General features: G+C 38.4%; 1 long non-coding RNA gene across 1 annotated transcript in view; it reads left to right on the plus strand.

Moving 5' to 3' along the window:
- LOC309824608 overlaps positions 1 to 20,087 on the plus strand; it is a 239,512-nt gene that overhangs the window by 201,961 nt on the left and 17,464 nt on the right. The gene's annotated exons all lie outside the window — the stretch shown is intronic.

Raw genomic sequence — 20,087 nt, forward strand, 5'->3', positions numbered from 1 at the left:
CAAAAAGCACAGAGCTGATCTCCCTGTGCTATGTGGCTGCTTCCCACTGCTATCTGTTTTACATTTGGTAGTGTATGTATGTCCATGCCACTCTCTCACTTTGTCCCAGCTTACCCTTCCCCCTCCCTGTGTCCTCAAGTCCATTCTCTAGTAGGTCTGTGTCTTTATTCCCACCTTGACCCTAGGTTCTTCATGACCATTTTTTTTTCTTTTTTTTAGATTCCATATATATGTGTTAGCATATAGTATTTGTTTTTCTCTTGCTTACTTCACTATGTATTACAGATTCTAGGTCCATCCACCTCACTACAAATAACTCACTTTCGTTTCTTTTTATAAGCCACATCTTCTTGACTCTTAGATTGAAACAATCAATATAGTGTGAATCAAAGAGCAGAGTTTAAATTTATTCTTGATAAAATTCAGCTTGTCATTTCATAATTTTTTGTCCAGTGTGTTGATAATGCCTTTGTCTTCATGTCCAATGCATCCCACTTTTGAGGTGGGCCAGGGTGAGCCCTCATGTGAGGTAAGATTCAAAAGCCTGGGCCCAGATTATAGAGTGGTCAGAAGTAGATCTAACCTGAGGACAAGTTCAACATGAGGACCCATGAGAAGAGTTAAGGGTCAAGGTCAAAGAAATCATGTCCATCATCATTGTGATGGACAAAGGCAGAGCAAGAGGTCAGAGGATGAATTAATGCAGAAGTAGGACTAGAAGTGAGGTTAACATGAGGGCAAGGCAAGAGTTCTGGATTTTGTCTGTTAAGAGGGCAAGGGTGCCCAGAGCGCTCTCTTCCTGGATGCTGGCTACAAGAAGTAATTACATTTAGATGCGTTCTTGAGGGTGGGGCCTCCATGATGGGATTAGTATATTTACAGGAAGAGGAAGAGACCAGAGTTCACTCTCTCTGTCTGAGAGAGTGTGAAGGCAGACATCTGCAAGCCAAGAAAAGGGATCTTACCAGGAATGGAATCTGCCGGCACCTTGATCTTGAAACCCCTTAGCCTCCAGCACTGTGAGACATAAATGTCTGTTGTGTAACCCACTTAGTCAATAGTATTTTGTTATAGCAACCTGAGTTAAGACAAATGTCATCAATTTTACCTTTTTAAAAAATGTGATAAAAATCACATGACATAAAATTTACCATCTTAACCATTTTTAAGTGTACAGTTCAGTAGTATTAAGTTCATTCACATTGTTGTCCAACAGATCTCCAAATCTTTTTGATCTTTCAAAACCGAAATTATATACCCATTAAACAACTCATTTCCTCTCAGTTTTACTTTTTAAAACAAAAAATTATCAAAGCAGCTAAAGAGAAACACCACCAGATATTTAAGAAACTGTACTTCAAAAGCAAAAAATAAAGTAGATGCAATTTGGCATATTTTCATTGCTTGCTAATTAGTATCCTCTTTTCCACTTAAGTCTTTGAAGAGAAAGAATGTAATTCCTTCTCCCATTTACATATTTGAGCGTTGAGAGCTTCAGGGGCTGGGACCCAGAATTTTGACTCTTGGTAGAAGGATCCCACTTAGTGTCCTTCACAGCTATGACTGGCACGTTGAAGAAACCTCAGAGGAGGACGTGTCTCTTCTCTGGTGGCATGCCCCAAAGGCTTATTTTTAAAGAACTGATTCCTAATGTCTTCCTTCTTGCTACTGAAGAAATTCCCTAGGGTTTTAGAATTCTTTCTTCCCAGAAAAGGATTTTTTCATACTTTTTTCATATTCTTTCTTACTCACACTCTTTTTTTTTCATATTTCTTCCATACGGCTTGACCAAAGCCCATAGAGGAGATTGCTATCACATGCATTCCACATTTTCAAGCATGAAACCTGGTCAGTATATTTGCCCTGATGAGAAAGGACTCTCCAGTTCCTAAAAGTTATTTGCAGTTCTCCAGTTTATCTACTAAACAATTTCTCCATATGTACAATTCTCCTGTAAATTTTGGTATTTTTTAAAAAATTATTTTTAAATATTTATTTATTTTGGCTGCTCTGGGTCTTAGTTGCGGCATGTGGGATCTTCATTACGGCATGTGGACTCCTAGTTGCAGTATGCAAACTCTTAGCTGTGGCATGCATGCGGGATCTAGTTCCCTGATCAGGGATAGAACCCGGGCCCCCTGCATTGGGAGCAAGGAGTCTTACCCACTGGACCAGCAGGGAAGTCCCAGTGGTTGTTTTTTTAAAATATAGATTGCTCTTTGAAAGTGCTAGGAGTTATTGATCTTTACATACACACTGCAACTTTTTAAAGTGGAAATAGTTTTATATTCTCTGAAAATATATGATGTAAAAAAATTCAGAGGTTAGAATCCAAATAAAAGTCCTACTGCAATCATACTCTGAGATTATCCTTTATGCCTTAAAAACGAAAGCAACAGGGCTTCCCTGGTAGCGCAGTGGTTGAGAGTCCGCCTGCCGATGCAGGGGACACGGGTTCGTGCCCCGGTCTGGGAAGATCCCACATGCCGCTCTCTGGAGCCTGTGCTCCGCAACGGGAGAGGCCACAACAGTGAGAGGCCCGTGTACCGCAAAAAACAAAAAACAAAAAACGAAAGCAACAAATATTTAAAGAGAATTTAACAAGAGCCTTTTTGTATCAGTTCAACAGAATGTGTTTACCATATCCATGAGCTGCTGTAGAATGTGACATTGTTTTTGAAGTTGTGTGGTTGAGGACCAAGATTCCAGAGTCAGAGAGACGTGGACTTGACTGAAGTCTCTACCACTTACTAGCTGTGTACCCTGGAGCAACTTACTTTATTTCTCTTATGCTCAGTGTCCTCATCTTTGATGTAAGGATGATAATAATCTTCGGTGTAGGGATAATTACTCACAGGCTTGTGGGATGATGTGATGTAGAACATCTGAGTGCCTAGCATTAGTGCCTGTGATATAGCAGATGCTCAATATTGGTGGTATCATAATTACTGTATCAGTTTTTAAATTTTTAGTTGTGGTAAAATACATATAACAAAATTTACACTTAACAGTTTTTAAGTGTACAGTTCAGTGGTATTAAGAACATTCACATTATTATATAACCATCACCACCATCCCTATACTAATTGTTAATATGGTTTTAATGCCCTCTCCTGAAGAAAAAAAAAAAAAAGCATGAATTTACCTCTTCTGTATGAGGCTTTGTCAGAATAGACTCCTTCCTAGTCTCTCAAAATCTTTTGAAACATGGTCAAATCTGTCTGTGTCTGTATTTTGAAAACCCCTTCGTGTGAAGTGTTCAAGGCATTGGACTGATTCTGGTGTTACCTTGTATTTGTAGCTTTAGAGGTGTGGGCTAAACAGACCTGCTCAGCTACTCTAGGGTAAAAGTAATTCCCAGATGCCCTCACTGACACTTTGCAGTATCTCCCTCAACTGATGTTTCTGACTGCTGCCGGCCTAGGCTGTGCTAATGGAGGTTTATAAAGGCCTTCACAATTCCTATGGTAACCCAGGAGAAAGGCTGTTGCCATGGGGACTAGTCAAGCCTATATAAACCTTCCATCCCCATCAGACAGATGAGAATGATGTGAGAATGAATCCTTTACTAGTTCACCTTCTGAAATTGCTAACAATTACCTCTGTTTTAGGAAAAGGATTCATCATTTCTTTCAGGTGGAAACTCATTCACATTTTCAGCTTGAAAGAAGTATTATTTAAAAGCTTTCTTGATCTTGGTTTCAACCAAAGTCACCCAGAGAATGAAATGGCTGGTGATGAAACCACTTCAAAATTTCTGCACTGTTATCAGCCACTAAATAACATTTGTCACAAGCATGTGAACTCCATTTTGTTTTAAAAGAATAATATGTTTTTTTGAAATATATTAACCCTAAGCATATGTCTATTAATGCATTTTCACATTGTTTTATAATTGATTCTAGAAGAATGTGAGCTCCCCAAAGACAGGGTCTATGCTTTATTTACCTCCATGACCCCAACATCTAACCCGTTATGTTGCAATATGAGGGATTCAGCAAATGAATGAATGAATCAGTCTATCAATGTACACCCTCATGTTGATGATGGTAGAGATAGTGGGTATTGGTGTTCAAGTGTGTAATAGAAGCTACCTGTAAAACATTTATTCATTTATTAAAAGACAGTTTGTTAATGCTTCCCAGTTTCATTTATTCAACAATGGCACAGTTCCTGCTTTTAATTCATGGAGCTAATCTTTAGGTATATAACACTGAACAGGACAAAGTCCCCATCTTCCTGGAGCTCCTGGTCTGCAGGCAGAGACAGGCATAAACTGCTGTCAGAGTAAAATGAGATTGGTGTTAGAGTAGAAGCATAATCACCAAAACCATATTTAATTAAGACTGAGGCTCAGGGAGAGAGAAGATGAAGTTTGAGCTGGACCTTGATGGATCAGTAGGAGTTTTATAGGGAGATGAGGCAGGTAAAAGGTGGTTGTGTGGGAAGGATGAGATGAACCATTTAAGGCAGCAGGAAGAGCATATGTTTAAGAACATAGCACATTGAGGGAGTGGTAAAAATTCTGAGGTGACTGAAATATAGATTTTATGAAGGATGAGGCAGGAGGCTGACCTGTAGCCAGATTATTATGAGTCTAATATGCTATTCTTACCCGCATCCTCCTCGTGGGAAAGTGGGCACTGAGAGCCTGGGCCTGGTGTGGGGATCTGGATGTCAGAGCTGCATGAGGACCTTCCCCCAGATATGGGGTGGAGAGGGCCCACAGAATACTTCCAGGAAGTAAGGCAGGCCCAAGCCCAGAGTTACAGCATGAGAAGGTCCACCATTCAGAGGGTCAAAGGACCAGACCTGACTTTGGCATAGCCAAGAGGAGTGGCAGCGTTGGAGAAGGTGGCCAGGAGGTTGGGTCTGATGTTAGAGCCAGTTCTCTTTTAGAGGGTGCTTATGCTCCTGCCTGCAGCTGGCCTGAATTGGGACAACACTAAGGACTTTAAAGATTTTTTTCAGTAGAGATCAGACATATTCACAGAATTCATATCTGTGTTTTACAGACATCCTTCTAATGCAGGCAATAAGTAAGATGGGCAGAAGGGGAAAACCTGGAGCTAGGAGCAGAGGTCCAGGGAGAAATCAGCAAATAGCTCTAGCATGGAGAAGGGAGACGAGTTCTCTCCTTCTTTTCTTTCAAATATTTACTGATCACTTATTTGCTGTGAGTTGTGCTAAGTTCTAGGAATGCAGAGATATATAAGATATGGGCCTGCCCAGGAGTTTCTCTGAGTCTGCTGAGAGAGATGCTCACGTAAAATACGAATCATTATGTAGTCTGGTATATCAAGAAGTGTATCAGGTAGGCTTGGCACATGGCTGGCTTTTAAACCCTTATTGAAAGAATGAATTGATTAGAATTGACAGTTGTTTAATGTTTGCTGTAGAGGGCAAGAGAGAGGAAGTGGTTGAAGATAATCTGATGTAGTTTCTGTAACAGAGCAGATGGTGAGCCAAGAAGGCAGAACTATAGGAAGAATATTGGGCAGCAGGGAAGACCATGCTTCCAGTGCTATCATAATAAGGAAGCAAATTTCAGGCTGGTGGGAAAGATATCTTGGAGGCCGAGGTTCTTATATGCTTACTTTTTGAAGTGTAAGTTAATCTGGGTCTTGCCTATATGAAGGACACATGCAGAAGGTGGCTACTAGCCATTCTGTCAGCAAGAGATAATAATTTTGCTTTGGCTTCTCTCAGTCTATCCCTCTTTAGCGTTCATCTTTCCAGTTTGTATAACCCTGGATAGTTAAAGCATTCCCATATGCATCACTTTCATTACTTAGCCGTTTGAGGGTTGTGTGGTATTGTGGAAAGTGCGTAAAATTAGGGATCAAAGGCATTAAGTTCAAAACCCACCTTATCACTCATTACCTGTGTGACTTGGGCCAATATTTAATCCTTTCTGAGTTCAACTTTCTTCCATGTAAAGTGGGAATAATAAGTGCCCTGCTTCCCTCCCAGGATTCTTATAAATAACAAATGAAAAATGTTTTGTGAAGTGTAAAGTTCAGTGCAGCCAAGAGTTGCCATCATTACTTGGGAAGCTCTTTCCTTACTTTCTTTAGTTGTGCTGCATCTTTCTCAAGTAATACGTAAAACAGACACCATGAGCTTTTTCCTTACCTTAAGCTGACACTGTAAGAGTCAGGGATTGGTGATGGTGTAAAGCTCAGGGATTGAGTAAAGACATCTATGGTCTGTTTTGCACATTACTTGACCCTCCTCTCCAAAAAGGGCAGAAAATTTGTTTTTTTTTAAACTACATTAAACTGTGCCCAATTTAAACTGCTTCATCCAAATGTCACACATTTAGGGTAGAAATAGGAATGATGGAAGGAAGCTACACAAAGGAAGATTTTATTCAATAATAAAAAAAAAAGTCCTCACAATTAGGGTAGCAAAAAACTTGGAGGGACTTCCTGAAGTGGCACTGAGTGGTTCCTGGCATATCATGGAGAGTTCTTAATAAATTATTACCTATCATTTATCTTACAGTTATTTCATAGAATTCCAGAGTAAGAAGGTACCAAGGATGCACTGCCCTTATCAAAATGATTTAGAAAGTGTTATCTCTTTTTCTACACCCCAGAAGAAATTATATAAAATTGGTGTCATTTCTTTCTTAAATGTTTAGGATAATTTATATCTGGGCATGGAGTTTTCTTTGTGGAATATTTTTTAATAGCATATTCAATTTATTTAATAGAAATAGAATTTTCACATTTCTAAAATTCATTTTGTTTCTCTTTTAGAAAGCTGTGCTCTAGGAATTTATCTATTTCATCAAAGTTTTCAGATTTATTGGCACAAAATTTTTCATAATACCTTGTTCCTATCATTTTTATTCCTGTAGGTTCAGTAGTGATGTACTCTCTTTTGTTCCTGATACAGCAAATTTGTCCATACTTCTTTTTACTTAATGAATCTTGCCAGGAGTTTATCAATTTTATCAGTCTTTTCAAGGAAACATACTTTGGTTTTGTTCATTCTGTTTTTTGTGTATTTGTTTTCTATTTCATTAATTTCTCCTCTTTATTGTTTTCTTCCTTCTTTTTAGAGTTTACTTTGCTGTTCTTTATTCTAAGTTCTTCAGATAGATACAAAGGTCATTGATTTTTAGTTATTATTTTCTAATATAAGCTTTTAGATTTATTTTCCTCTCAGTACAGTTATTTTTTCTTTTTCAGTACAGTTTTAACTTAACCTCTCCCAAGTTTTCATATGCTGTATAATTTTTATCATTCAATTAAACATACGTTTTAATTTCCATTATCATTACTTCTTTGACCCATGAGTGTTATAAGAATTATATTGCTTAATTTCCAAATATAGGGGAATTTTTGAGTCATCTTTTCATAACTGATATCTAAATTCCACTGTGGTCAGAAAACATGCTTTATTTCAATTATTTCAAATTTGTTAAAGCTTATGGTTTAGCATATGTCAATTTTAGTAACTGCTCCTCATGCACTTCAAAAGAGCGTATATTCCATCTTTGTCTGCAGTGTTCTATATATTTCAATTAGGTTAAATTTGTTAATTGCATTAGTTAGGTCTTCTTTGTTTTTACTGATTTTTTCCTGCTATTTGTTATTCTGAGAAGTATATTAAGTTTTCCATAATGATGCACATTTAGCTATTTATTTTCATTCTGTAAAATTTAGCCTTATTTTGAAACTATATTATTGGGTGCATACAAATTTAGAAATTGTTATATCTTCCTGGTATAACAAACTTCTATTATTATCAAAAGTATCTGTTATTTCTGGCAATGATTTTTTTCTAAAAATTTACTTTGTCTGATATTTACATAGCTGTATCAACTATCTTTTGGTTAGTGTTTGTATGATATAGCTTCTCTATCCTTTTACCTTTAATCTTTCTCTGTACCTATATTTAAAACTCTTATAAGCACCTATGAATAAGTTTTATATTTTGTTTTTATTGTTTCTAATCTTTGTCTTCTAATAAAAGTATTTAGTATTTATATTTATGTAAATTATATATTTATATATATTTTAGTTTATGCCTATAATTAAAATTTTTTTCTATTCTCCCTGTTTTATGGTTTTTTTTTCTTTTTCCCCACTTTTGGATTAGCAAACTTCTTTTATTGTTACTGTTACATTTTCACTCTCTGTTAGTTTGTATGTAGGATACTCTTCTACATACCCTCAAAACAAACATCAAAATCCATAGGCTCCTTTAGAAATTTTCTAATTGTCTTAATTATGTCTTTTACAGATCCAGGATACAATCAAGGTCTTGTGTTGCATTTAGTCATCTTGTCACTTTAGTCTGGAATAGTTCTTTACTCTTCCCTTATCTTTCATGACATTGGCATTTTTGAAGAGTTTAGTCCCATAATTTTGTAGAATGTTTCCCAATTTGGATTTCTCTAATTCTTCTAATGATTAGATTCAGGTTATGTATGTTTGTCAGGAAAATCATAAAAGCGTTGACATGTTTGTTCTGTTCCATGCATCACACATCAGGTGGCATGTAATGTTGATTTATTCCATTACTGGTGATGTTTGGTTTTGTCACTTGGTTAAGATGGTGTCTGCAAGGTTATCCACTCTAAGATTGATTAATAGTGAGGGACCTTCAAGATGGTGGAGGAGTAAGACGTGGAGATCACCTACCTCCCCACAAATACATCAGAAATACATCTACATGTGGAACAACTCTTACAGAACACCTACTGAACACTGGCAGAAGACCTCAGACTTCCCAAAAGGCAAGAAACTCCCCATGTACCTGGGTAGGGCAAAAGAAAAAAGAAAAAACAGAGACAACAGGATAGGGACGGGACGTGCACCTCTGGGAGAGAGCTGTGAAGGAGGAAAAGTTTCCACACACTAGGAGGCCCCTTCACTGGCAGAGACGGGGGATGGGCGGGGGGGAGAAGCTTCAGAGCCACGGAGGAGAGCACAGCAACAGGGGTGCAGGGCGCAAAGTGGAGAGAATCCCGCACAGAGGATCGGTGCCGACCAGCACTCACTAGCCGGAGAGGCCTGTCTGCTCGGCAGCCAGGGTGGGTGGGGGCTAGGAGCTGAGGCTCGGGCTTCAGAGGTCAGATCCCAGGGAGAGGACTGGAGTTGGCTGCATGAACACAGCCGGAAGAGGGCTACTGCACCACAGCTAGCTGGGAGGGAGTACAAGAAAAGGTCTGGAGCTGCCTAAGAGGCAAGAACCATTGTTTGGGGATGCACGAGGAGAGGGGATTCAGAGCACCGCCTAAATGAGCTCCAGAGACAGGTGTGAGCCGCGGCTATCAGCATGGACACCTGGCATGAAATGCTCAGGCTGCTACTGCAGCCACCAAGAAGACTGTGTGCAAGCACAGGTCACTATCCACGCCTCCCCTCCCGGGAGCCTGTGCACCCCGCCACTGCCAGGGTCCCGTGATCCAGGGACAGCTTCCCCGGGAGAACACACTGTGTGCCTCAGGCTGTTGAAACATCATGCTGGCCTCTGCCACTGCAGGCTCGCCCCTCCCTCCCCCCAGCCTGAGTGAGCCAGAGACCCCTAATCAGCTGCTACTTTAACCCTGTCCTGTCTGGGCGGGGGAACAGACACCCTCAGGCAACCTACATGCAGAGGAGGGGCAAAATCCAAAGCCGAACCCCAGGAGCTGTGCAAACAAAGAAGAGAAAGGGAAACTTCTCCCAGCAGCCTCAGGAGCAGCAGATTAAATCTTGACAATCAACTTGATGTACCCTGCACCTATGGAATACCTGAAGAGACAAGGAATCATCCAAAATTGAGGTGGTGGACTTTGGGAGCAACTATAGACTTGGGGTTTGCTTTCTGAATCTAAATTGTTTCTGGTTTTATGTTTATCTTAGTCTAGTATTTAGAGCTTATTATCATTGGTAGATTTGTTTATTGATTTGGTTGCTCTCTTTATTTTATATATATATATATATTTTTTCCTTTTTCTCTTTTTCTGAGTATGTATGTGTATGCTTCTTTGTATGGTTTTGTCTGTATACCTTTGCTTTTACCATTTGTCCTAGGGTTCTGCCTGTCCGTTTTCTTGGGGTTTTGGGGGTTAGTTTTCAGCGCTTGTTACCATTGGTGGATTTGTTTTTTCGTTTGGTTGCTCTCTTCTTTCTTTCTTTTTTTAAATAACTTTTTTATTTTTAATATTTTTAAAAATTCTTTATTTTAATAACTTTATTTTATTTTTTCTTTCTTTCTTTCTTTTTCTCACTTTTCTTCTGAGCCGTGTGGCTGACAGGATCTTGGTGCTCCAGCTGGGTGTCAATCCTGAGCCTCTGAGGTGGGAGAGCCAATTTCAGGACATTTATCCACCAGAGACCTCCCAGCCCCATGTAATATCAAACAGTAAAAGGTCTCCCAGAGATCTCCATCTCAACGCTATGACCCAGCTCCACTCAATGACCAGCAAGCTACAGTGCTGGATACCCCATGCCAAACAACTAGCAAGACAGGAACACAACCCCATCCATTAGCAGGGAGGTTGCCTAAAATCATAATAAGTTCACAGACACCTCAAAACACACCACCAAATGCACTCTTGCCCACCAGAAAGACAAGATCCAGCCTCATCCACCAGAGCACAGGCACCAGTCCCCTCCACCAGGAACGCTACACAACCAACTGAGCCAACCTTACCCACTGGGGGCAGACACCAAAAACAATGGGAACTATGAACCTGCAGCCTGCGAAAAGGAGACGCCACACACAGTAAGATAAGCAAAATGAGAAGACAGAGAAATGGCGCAGCAGATGAGGGAGCAAGGTAAAAACCCAACAGACCAAACAAATGAAGAGGAAATAGGCAGTCTGCCTGCAAAAGAATTCAGAGTAATGATAGTAAAGATGATCCAAAATCTTGGAAATACAATGGAGAAAATACAAGAAACGTTTAACAAGGACCTAGAAGAACTAAAGAGCAAACAAACAATGATGAACAACACAGTAAATGAAATTAAAAATTCTCTAGAAGGAATCAACAGCAGAATAACTGAGGCAGAAGAACAGATAAGTGACCGGGCAGATAAAATAGTAGAAATAACTACCACAGAGCAGAATAAAGAAAAAAGAATGAAAAGAAATGAGGACAGTCTCAGAGACCTCTGGGACAGCATTAAACGCACTATCGTTCAAATTACAGGGGTCCCAGAAGAAGAAGAGAAAAAGAAAGGGACTGAGAAAATATTTGAAGAGATTATAGTTGAAACTTCCCTAATATGGGAAACGAAATAGTCAATCAAGTCCAGGAAGCTCAGAGGGTCCCATACAGGATAAACTCAAGGAGAAACATGCCAAGACACATATTAATCAAACTATCAAAAATAAATACAAAGAAAACATATTAAAAGCAGCAAGGGAAAAACAACAAATAACACACAAGGGAATCCCCATAAGGTTAACAGCTGAACTTTCAGCAGAACCTCTGCAAGCCAGAAGGGAGTGGCAGGACATATTTAAAGTGATGAAAGGGAAAAAACTACAACCAAGATTACTGTACCCAGCAAGGGTCTCATTCAGATTTGACGGAGAAATTAAAATCTTAACAGGCAAGCAAAAGCTAAGAGAATTCAGTGCCACCAAACCAGCTTTACAACAAATGCTAAAGGAATTCTCTAGGCAGGAAACACAGGAGAAGGAAAAGACCTACAATAACGAACCCAAAACAATTAAGAAAATGGTAACAGGTACATACATATGGATAACAACCTTAAATGTAAATGGATTAAGTGCTCCAACCAAAAGACAGACGGGCTCAATGGATACAAAAACTAGACCCGTACGTATGCTGTCTACAAGAGACCCACTTGAGACCTAGGGACATACAGACTGAAAGTGAGGGGATGGAAAAAGATATTTCGTGCAAATGGAAATCAAAAGAAAGCTGGAGTAGCAATTCTCATATCAGACAAAATAGACTTTAAAATAAAGACTATTGCAAGAGACAAAGAAGGACACTACATAATGATCAAGGGATCAATCCAAGAAGAAAATATAACAATTGTGAATATTTATGCACCCAACATAGGAGCACCTCAATACATAAGGCAAATGCTAACAGCCATAAAAGGGGAAAGAGACAGTAACACATTCATAGTAGGGGACTTTAACACCCCACTTTCACCAATGGACAGATCATCCAAAATGAAACTAAATAAGGAAACACAAGCTTTAAATGATGCATTAAACAAGATGGACTTAATTGATATTTATAAGACATTCCATCCAAAAACAACAGAATACACTTTCTTCTCAACTGCTCATGGAACATTCTCCAGGACAGATCATATCTTGGGTCACAAATCAAGCCTTGGTAAATTTAAGGAAATTGAAATCGTATCAGGAATCTTTTCTGACAACAACGCTATGAGACTAGATATCAATTACAGGAAAAAAAATCTGTAAAAAACACAAACACATGGAGGCTAAACAGTACACTATTAAATAACCAAGAGATCACTGAAGAAATCAAAGAGGAAATCAAAAATACCTAGAAACAAATGACAATGAAAACACAGTGAACCAAAACCTATGGGATGCAGCAAAAGCATTCTAAGAGGGAAGTTTATAGCAATACAATCCTACCTCAAGAAACAAGAAACATCTCAAACAACCTAACCTTACACCTAAAGCAGTTAGAGAAAGAAGAACAAAAAAACCCCAAAGTTAGCAGAAGGAAAGAAATCATAAAGATCAGATCAGAAATAAATGAAGGAAATGATAGCAAAGATCAGTGAAACTAAAAGCTGGTTCTTTGAGAAGATAAACAAAATTGATAAACCATTAGCCAGACTAATCAAGAAAAAAAGGGAGAAGACTCAAATCAATAGAATTAGAAATGAAAACAAAGTAACAACTGACACTGCAGAAATACATAGGATCATGAGAGATTACTACAAGCAACTCTATGCCAATAAAATGGACAACCAGGAAGAAATGGACAAATTCTTAGAAAAGCACAACCTTCCAAGACTGAACCAGGAAGAAAAAGAAAATATAAACAGACCAATCACAAGCACTAAAATTGAAACTGTGATTGAAAATCTTTCAACAAACAAAAGCCCAGGACCAGATGGCTTCACAGGTGAATTCTATCAACATTTAGAGAAGAGCTAACACCTATCCTTCTCAAAGTCTTCCAAAATATAGCAGAGGGAGGAACACTCCCAAACTCATCCTATGTGGCCACATCACCCTGATACCAAAACCAGACAAAGATGTCAGAAAAAAGGAAAACTACAGGCCAATATCACTGATGAACATAGATGCAAATATCCTCAACCAAATAGTAGCAAACGGAATTGAACAGCACATTAAAAGGATCAAACACCTTGATCAAGTGGGGTTTATCCCAGGAATGCAAGAATTCTTCAATATATGCAAATGAATCAATGTGATACACCATATTAACAAATTGAAGAATAAAAACCATATGATCATCTCAATAGATGCAGAGAAGGCTTTCGACAAAATTCAACACCGATTTATGATAAAAACCCTGCAGAAAGTAGGTATAGAGGGAACTTTCCTCAACATAGTGAAGGCCATATATGACAAACCCACATCCAACATCGTTCTCAGTGGAGGAAAACTGAAACCATTTCCACTAAGATCAGGAACAAGACAAGGTTGCCCACTCTCACCACTATTATTCAACATAGTTTTGGAAGTTTTAGCCACAGCAATCAGAGATGAAAAAGAAATAAAAGGAATCCAAATAGAAAAAAAACAAGTAAGGCTGTCACTGTTTACAAATGACATGATACTATACATAGAGAATCCTAAATATGCTACTAGAAAACTACTAGAGCTAATCAAAGAATTTGGTAAAGTAGCAGGATACAAAATTAATGCACAGAAATCTCTTGCATTCCTATATCCTAATAATGAAAAATATGAAAGAGAAATTAAGGAAACACTCCCATTTACCACTGCAACAAAAAGAATAAAATACCTAGGAGTAAACTTACCTAAGGAGACAAAAGACCTGTATGCAGAATTCTATAAGACACTGATGAAAGAAATTAAAGATGATACAAACAGATGGAGAGACACACCATGTTCTTGGATTTGAAGAAGGAATGTTGTGAAAATGACTATACTACCCAAAGCAATCTACAGATTCAATGCAATCCCTGTCAAACTACCAATGGCATTTTTCACAGAACTAGAACAAAAAATTTCTCAATTTGTATGGAAACACAAAAGACCCAGAATAGCCAAAGCAATCTTGAGAACAAAAAACAGAGCTGGAGGAATCAGGCTCCCTGACTTCAGACTATACTACAAAGCTACAGTAATCAAGACAGTATGGTACTGGCACAAAATCAGAAATATAGATCAATGGAACAGGATAGAAAGCTCAGAGATAAACCCACGCACATATGGTCACCTTATCTTTGATAAAGGAGGTAAAAATATACAATGGGGAAAAGACAGCCTCTTCAATAAGTGGTGCTGGGAAAACTGAACAGCAACCTGCAAAATATTGAAATTAGAACACTCCCTAACACAAACACAAAAATAAACTCAAAATGGATTAAAGACCTAAATGTAAGGCCAGACACTGTAAACCTCTTAGAGGAAAACATAGGCAGAACACTCTATGACATATATCACAGCAAGGTCCTTTTTGACGCACCGCCTAGAGAAATAGAAATACAAACAAAAGTAAACAAATGGGACCTAATGAAACTTAAAAGCTTTTGCACAGCAAAGGAAAGCATAAAGAAGATGAAAAGGCAACTCTCAGAGTGGGAGAATATATTTGCAAATGAAGCAACTGACAAAGGATTAATCTCCAAAATTTACAAGAAGTTCATGCAGCTCGATATCAACAACACAAACAACCCAATCCAAAAATGTGCAGAAGACCTAAATAGACATTTCTCCAAAGAAGACATACAGATGGCCAACAAATACATGAAAAGGTGCTCAACATCACTAATCATTAGAGAAATGCAAATCAAAACTACAATGAAGTATCACCTCACACTAGTCAGAATGGCCATCATCAGAAAATCTACAAACAGTAAATGCTGGAGAGGGTGTGGAGAAAAAGAAACTGACTTGGACTGTTTGTGGGAATGTAAATTGATACAGCCACTATGGAGAACAGTATGGAGTTTCCTCAAAAAACTAAAAATAGAACTACTGTATGACCCAGCAAATCCCACTACTGGGCATATACCCTGAGAAAACCATAATTCAAAAAGAGTCATGTATCACAATGTTCATTGCAGCTCTATTTACAATAGCCAGGACATGGAAGCAACCTAAGTGTCCGTCGACAGATGAATGGATGAAGAAAATGTGGCACATATATACAACGGAATATTACTCAGCCATAAAAAGAAACGAAATTGAGTTATTTGTAGTGAGGTGGATGGACTTGGAGTCTGTCATACAGAGTGAAGTAAGTTAGGAAGAGAAAAACAAATACCACATGCTAACACATATATATGGAATCTAAAAAAAAAAAAGGTTCTGAAGAACCTAAGGGCAGGACAGGAATAAAGATGCAGACGTAGAGAGTGGACTTGAGGACGGGGGGATGGGGAAGTGTAAGCTTGGACGAAGTGAGAGAGTCGCATGGATATATATACACCACCAAATGTAGAACAGCTAGTGAGAAGCAGTTGCATAGCACAGGGAGATCAGCTCGGTGCTTTGTGACCACCTAGGGTGGTCGGATTGGGAGGATAGCGTGGAGACGCAGGAGGCAGGAGATATGGGGATATATGTATATGTATAGCTGATTCACTATGTTATAAAGCAGAAAGTAACCCACCATTGTAAAGGAATTATACTCCAATAAAGATGTTAAAAAAAAGATTAATAAATAGTGATTTTGTCGTTAATGAATAAGTATTTTGTATTCACTAATTGATAAATATTTTATGGGGTTATACCTTGGGATGAAATATCCTGTTCCCGTTAAATTTTCACCCATTAATGTAAGCATCCATTGATCATTTTGCCTGAATTATTACTCTGATAGTTACCAAATGACAATTTTCTAACTTTTATTATTCTGTATTTATTAGTTGGTATTCTAAGGTACAGTTTTTCCCTCTCTCCCATTTATTTTTTATTCATTCGTTTGTGTCAGTATGAATTACTAGATTATAATTTTATTTAATGAGTTATAATCTATGATTGTCAATAGTTATTTTGATGCTCATATTTTCCCTGATTTTGGCAAGCATGGGTATGGGTGTTTGGGAGACTAGAGACAGGTGGAAGGAGGGAACCCTTTCAAGCTAGCCTTCTGTAATTTTGACACGTTCCCAAGATTTTTGAGCACTTTCTTACTTTCTAGAACCACAAGATGTTCCTGACTCATCTTGTATTTTCGTTGTCCTAGCCCTGGAATCCTCTATCTTTCCAATGGGCTCTGATTCCTTTTATCAGAGAATATTAATATGATCATTGCTACTGGTATATCATGGATTCTAGACCCACTTGGTGGAAGTAGCTAGGAAATGTATTCATGTACACACCTTCACAGACTCACATAAATTATATCGATCTGTATGAAATGTCATGAGTTCACATTGATACATCCACCAACCCAACATCCTTTCCATATTTGAAACTCTTTTCTCTGACAGTGAGAAATCTGGGTCCCGTTATCCTCAATATATTTGCTTATTTACTAAATAACCCTGTATGTAACCACTCCTAGCCCATATGGTGTCTTTGTATGAAGTAGAAAAATATGTCCCTTCTGAGTAAATTCCACGTGTCCCAGGATGCATGGCTTTTTGAGTGAGAAGCTGGATTTCAGGCCCCACTAACCCCTCAGCTGGTTGCCTTTGTGCAGTGAACAACATTCATAACCTACAGCAACCCTGTCACTTTCAGTCTGTCTGCCTGACAGTTGTTCCTTAATTCTTCTTTTAGTATAATTAAAATTTATGTGTGACACTGACAGAAATGGCACAAATAAAAAGCAATTTGAGTCCAATAAGCTATTTTATTTTATTTTTAGCTAACTAGTATTTATAGGTATTTACTTTTACCTAGTCTAGTGTGTGGTTTCTTCAAAGTTACTCGTATTCTTAGGAATAGAGGGCTCAGGAAAATTTGGATGTGTAACTCCTCTCTGCTAAGCCCTGATGTTACTGTAGCTGGCACATGGCATATGTTTGGGCTGAGAAGGTTTAGAAAAGATAAAGTTAGGGGGAAAGCTCTGACAAATAAACAAGGTTGGGAAGATGTGACATATTGGGATGGGGAGAGAGAGTACTAAATATACCCATCTGATAATATATAGATGGAAGTTGAAGGGACCGTGATTGGTCTATAGAGAATTTTAAGGGGATTATGCAATTCTTTAATTTCTTCCTTTTCCAGTTTTCTGATAAGCACTCAAATAGAGGGAAAGAAATTTTTTATTGTCCAACTTTAATGTTATTGCCTTCTTGAAATCTTCCGTAATGTCTACTGTATTTCCATAGTCCTAGCCTCAAATCATGGCAGAAATTTGGTTATGAGGTGACACAAACCTGAGATAGAGTGGAGAGGAAAGAGTCATCTAGGATCAAAGAGGGCACAGTGACAACAGTAAAAAATAGCTAGTACGTATTGGGCACTTACTTTGTGCCAAGCACTGTTCTATATGCTTTCCACGTGTTCCCTCATTTTAGCTCATAACTGCACGATAAGTAAGGTATTATGACTGTCATCCCTGTGGCACAGAGGAGGTAAAAGACTCAGAGATGTTGAGTAACTTGCTCAGGGTCAGATGGTTATTGAGGGGTGACGTGCATTCTCCAACCAGCAAGTAAACCCAGGTAGCCTGACCCTGGGGCTTAATAAGTGTACTGTGCTGCCTCTGCCAGTGGGCAGGGGAACTGAGGTCACCCAGTAGTTACCTTTCCTCCAGGAATCCTTGACTGTCTAGAAGCAAAGTTGGTTTTCAGAGGCCGACCAAGCATGGGTATGGATGTTTGGGGGGCTGGAGGCAGGTAATGAGAGGGTGTTTCCAATGACAGAACGAGGGCTAGACAGAGACAAGTGGGTGCTTTTGAAGAGGAGAATCTCTAAATATTTAATATTTTAGAAGGTTCAGGGAGAAACTGATTTTCTGGTAGTAAAAATGGTGTGCCTCTTTATGTTAAAAATGAGACTACTCAGTGTATCCTAACAATTTTATTTATTTAGAATTGTCTAGGAATTATGATTGTTCAGAATCAGATCAGCTTTGGGGGAGGTATATTAAAGTGTTCATATTTTTTTTTGATAGGTAAGAAGTGGATTTATTTAGAGAGAAACACACTCCACAGACAGAGTGTGGGCCATCTCAGAAAGTGAGAAAGGCACCAGGGTATGGGGTTGTCAGTTTTTATAGAACTGGGTAATTTCATAGGCTAATGAGTGCTATTTTCATAGGCTAAAATTGCTGGAGGAGTATTCCAGCTATTTTAGGAAGGGGCAGGGATTTCCAGGAATTGGGCCACCGCCCACTTTTTGATCCTTATGGTTGGTCTTGGAACTGTCATGGCACCTGTGGGTGTGTCATTTAGCTTGTTGATGTGAGTGTATACTGAGGCTCAAGGTCTAGTGGAAGTTGACTTGTCCGCCATCTTGGACCCATTTGGTTCTGATCAGTTTATGTCATGTCCTCGGGCTATGTCATTCTTTCAAAGGTTGTGCCCTGCCTCCTTCCCTCCTGTTTTATTTCCCCCTCAGAGAGTTTACTCCCATATTCTTATGGGAAGCAGAAGGGTGATAGTCTGTCTTCGGTAACTGCTTCAAGGCTGAATAGGGGCATCAACCTTGTCTGTCAGGGAGTAAAAATCTCCGATGCCTGATCTAGGGGCTCCAGGGGCAGGGCAGCTCCTTGTTTTAAGTCAGTATGGGCTGGAATCCTCACATAGCCATCATCTTGGTGTGGAACTGTTGTAATTGTTTCCATAGCCTTTCTGTGAATCTCTTTGATGATGAAGCACTTTTTGTAACAGCATCAGAGTACAAAAATATCTATAAATGACAAAAGACTTAAAAGTCATGGTTAAACATCTGATTACAGTGTAATCGATAAAGAAACTTGGTCACAATAACCAGAATTACGAATTATTACATTTAACTTAACATACCAAATAATCCTAGTTATATATTTCTCTTTAAGATACCTCAGGGGACCTATAAAGTACCCTAAAGTTAGCTGGAAATCAAAAGAAACTTAATTAAAATTTGATATTTGGGAAGTTTGTCAAAAAGTTTTAAAACACTTGATCAAATAAGAGCATAGGTCACTGTGAGACAATACTTATTCCTTAACCAAAGTTACAAAAGATCTCAAAAGCAAATACAAGTCACTTAAAGGCAAAGAAACTCACACAATCTGTTGTCAAAAGCAGCATTTCAAGAATACTTTGGAGGAAGAAACCAAATCCAGTCTTGTGCTGGCCCATTCCTAACAAAATCCATTTACCCAACTAAATTCAATCCAGTCTTAGAAAATTCTGATCATGCGTAACTCTTTTCAGTATTTTTCATTCTTCACACCTTCTCTTACTAAAAACACATATCTTACTTTTCTTAAAAGTTTTTTTCACATTGAATTACTTTTCTTGTTGACAAATTTGTAACAGATAGAATAAGGTCTTATTTGACCTCTAATAAACCTAGGTACAACAGAAGTAATATAGTTAGCATTGATGACTCTAACACGCCTATATTAATCAAACCAACAAGTTTAAGCCACCTTCAATAGCAGATATCAGTTTAGTATTAAATATTTTCCAGATGACATGAACCTGAAATTTATTCTGGCCAGATTGTTTTCTATTTCTGAGTATTTACATAAGGGCTTAATTTTAAAAAAACAATTAAGTAGAGCTCTTTTACGATTAATTTTTGGCAATACCATATACCTACAACGCACATATAGATACATATGAACACACAAACAAACACAGAGGCCTCATAGTTCCCATTCCAAAATTTCAGCCCTAAGTCAGGTACAACATAAAAGCCATCAGTTACAAGGGGTTGGATTCAAATTGGGCTTCTAGCAGATGGAACAGATCAATCTAGCAGATGGAACTAGTGTTTACAGACAA

The sequence above is a fragment of the Grampus griseus genome, assembly GCF_964374135.1.
Source record: "Grampus griseus genome assembly, chromosome: 6".
In the NCBI taxonomy this organism is placed as follows: Eukaryota; Metazoa; Chordata; class Mammalia; order Artiodactyla; family Delphinidae; genus Grampus; species Grampus griseus.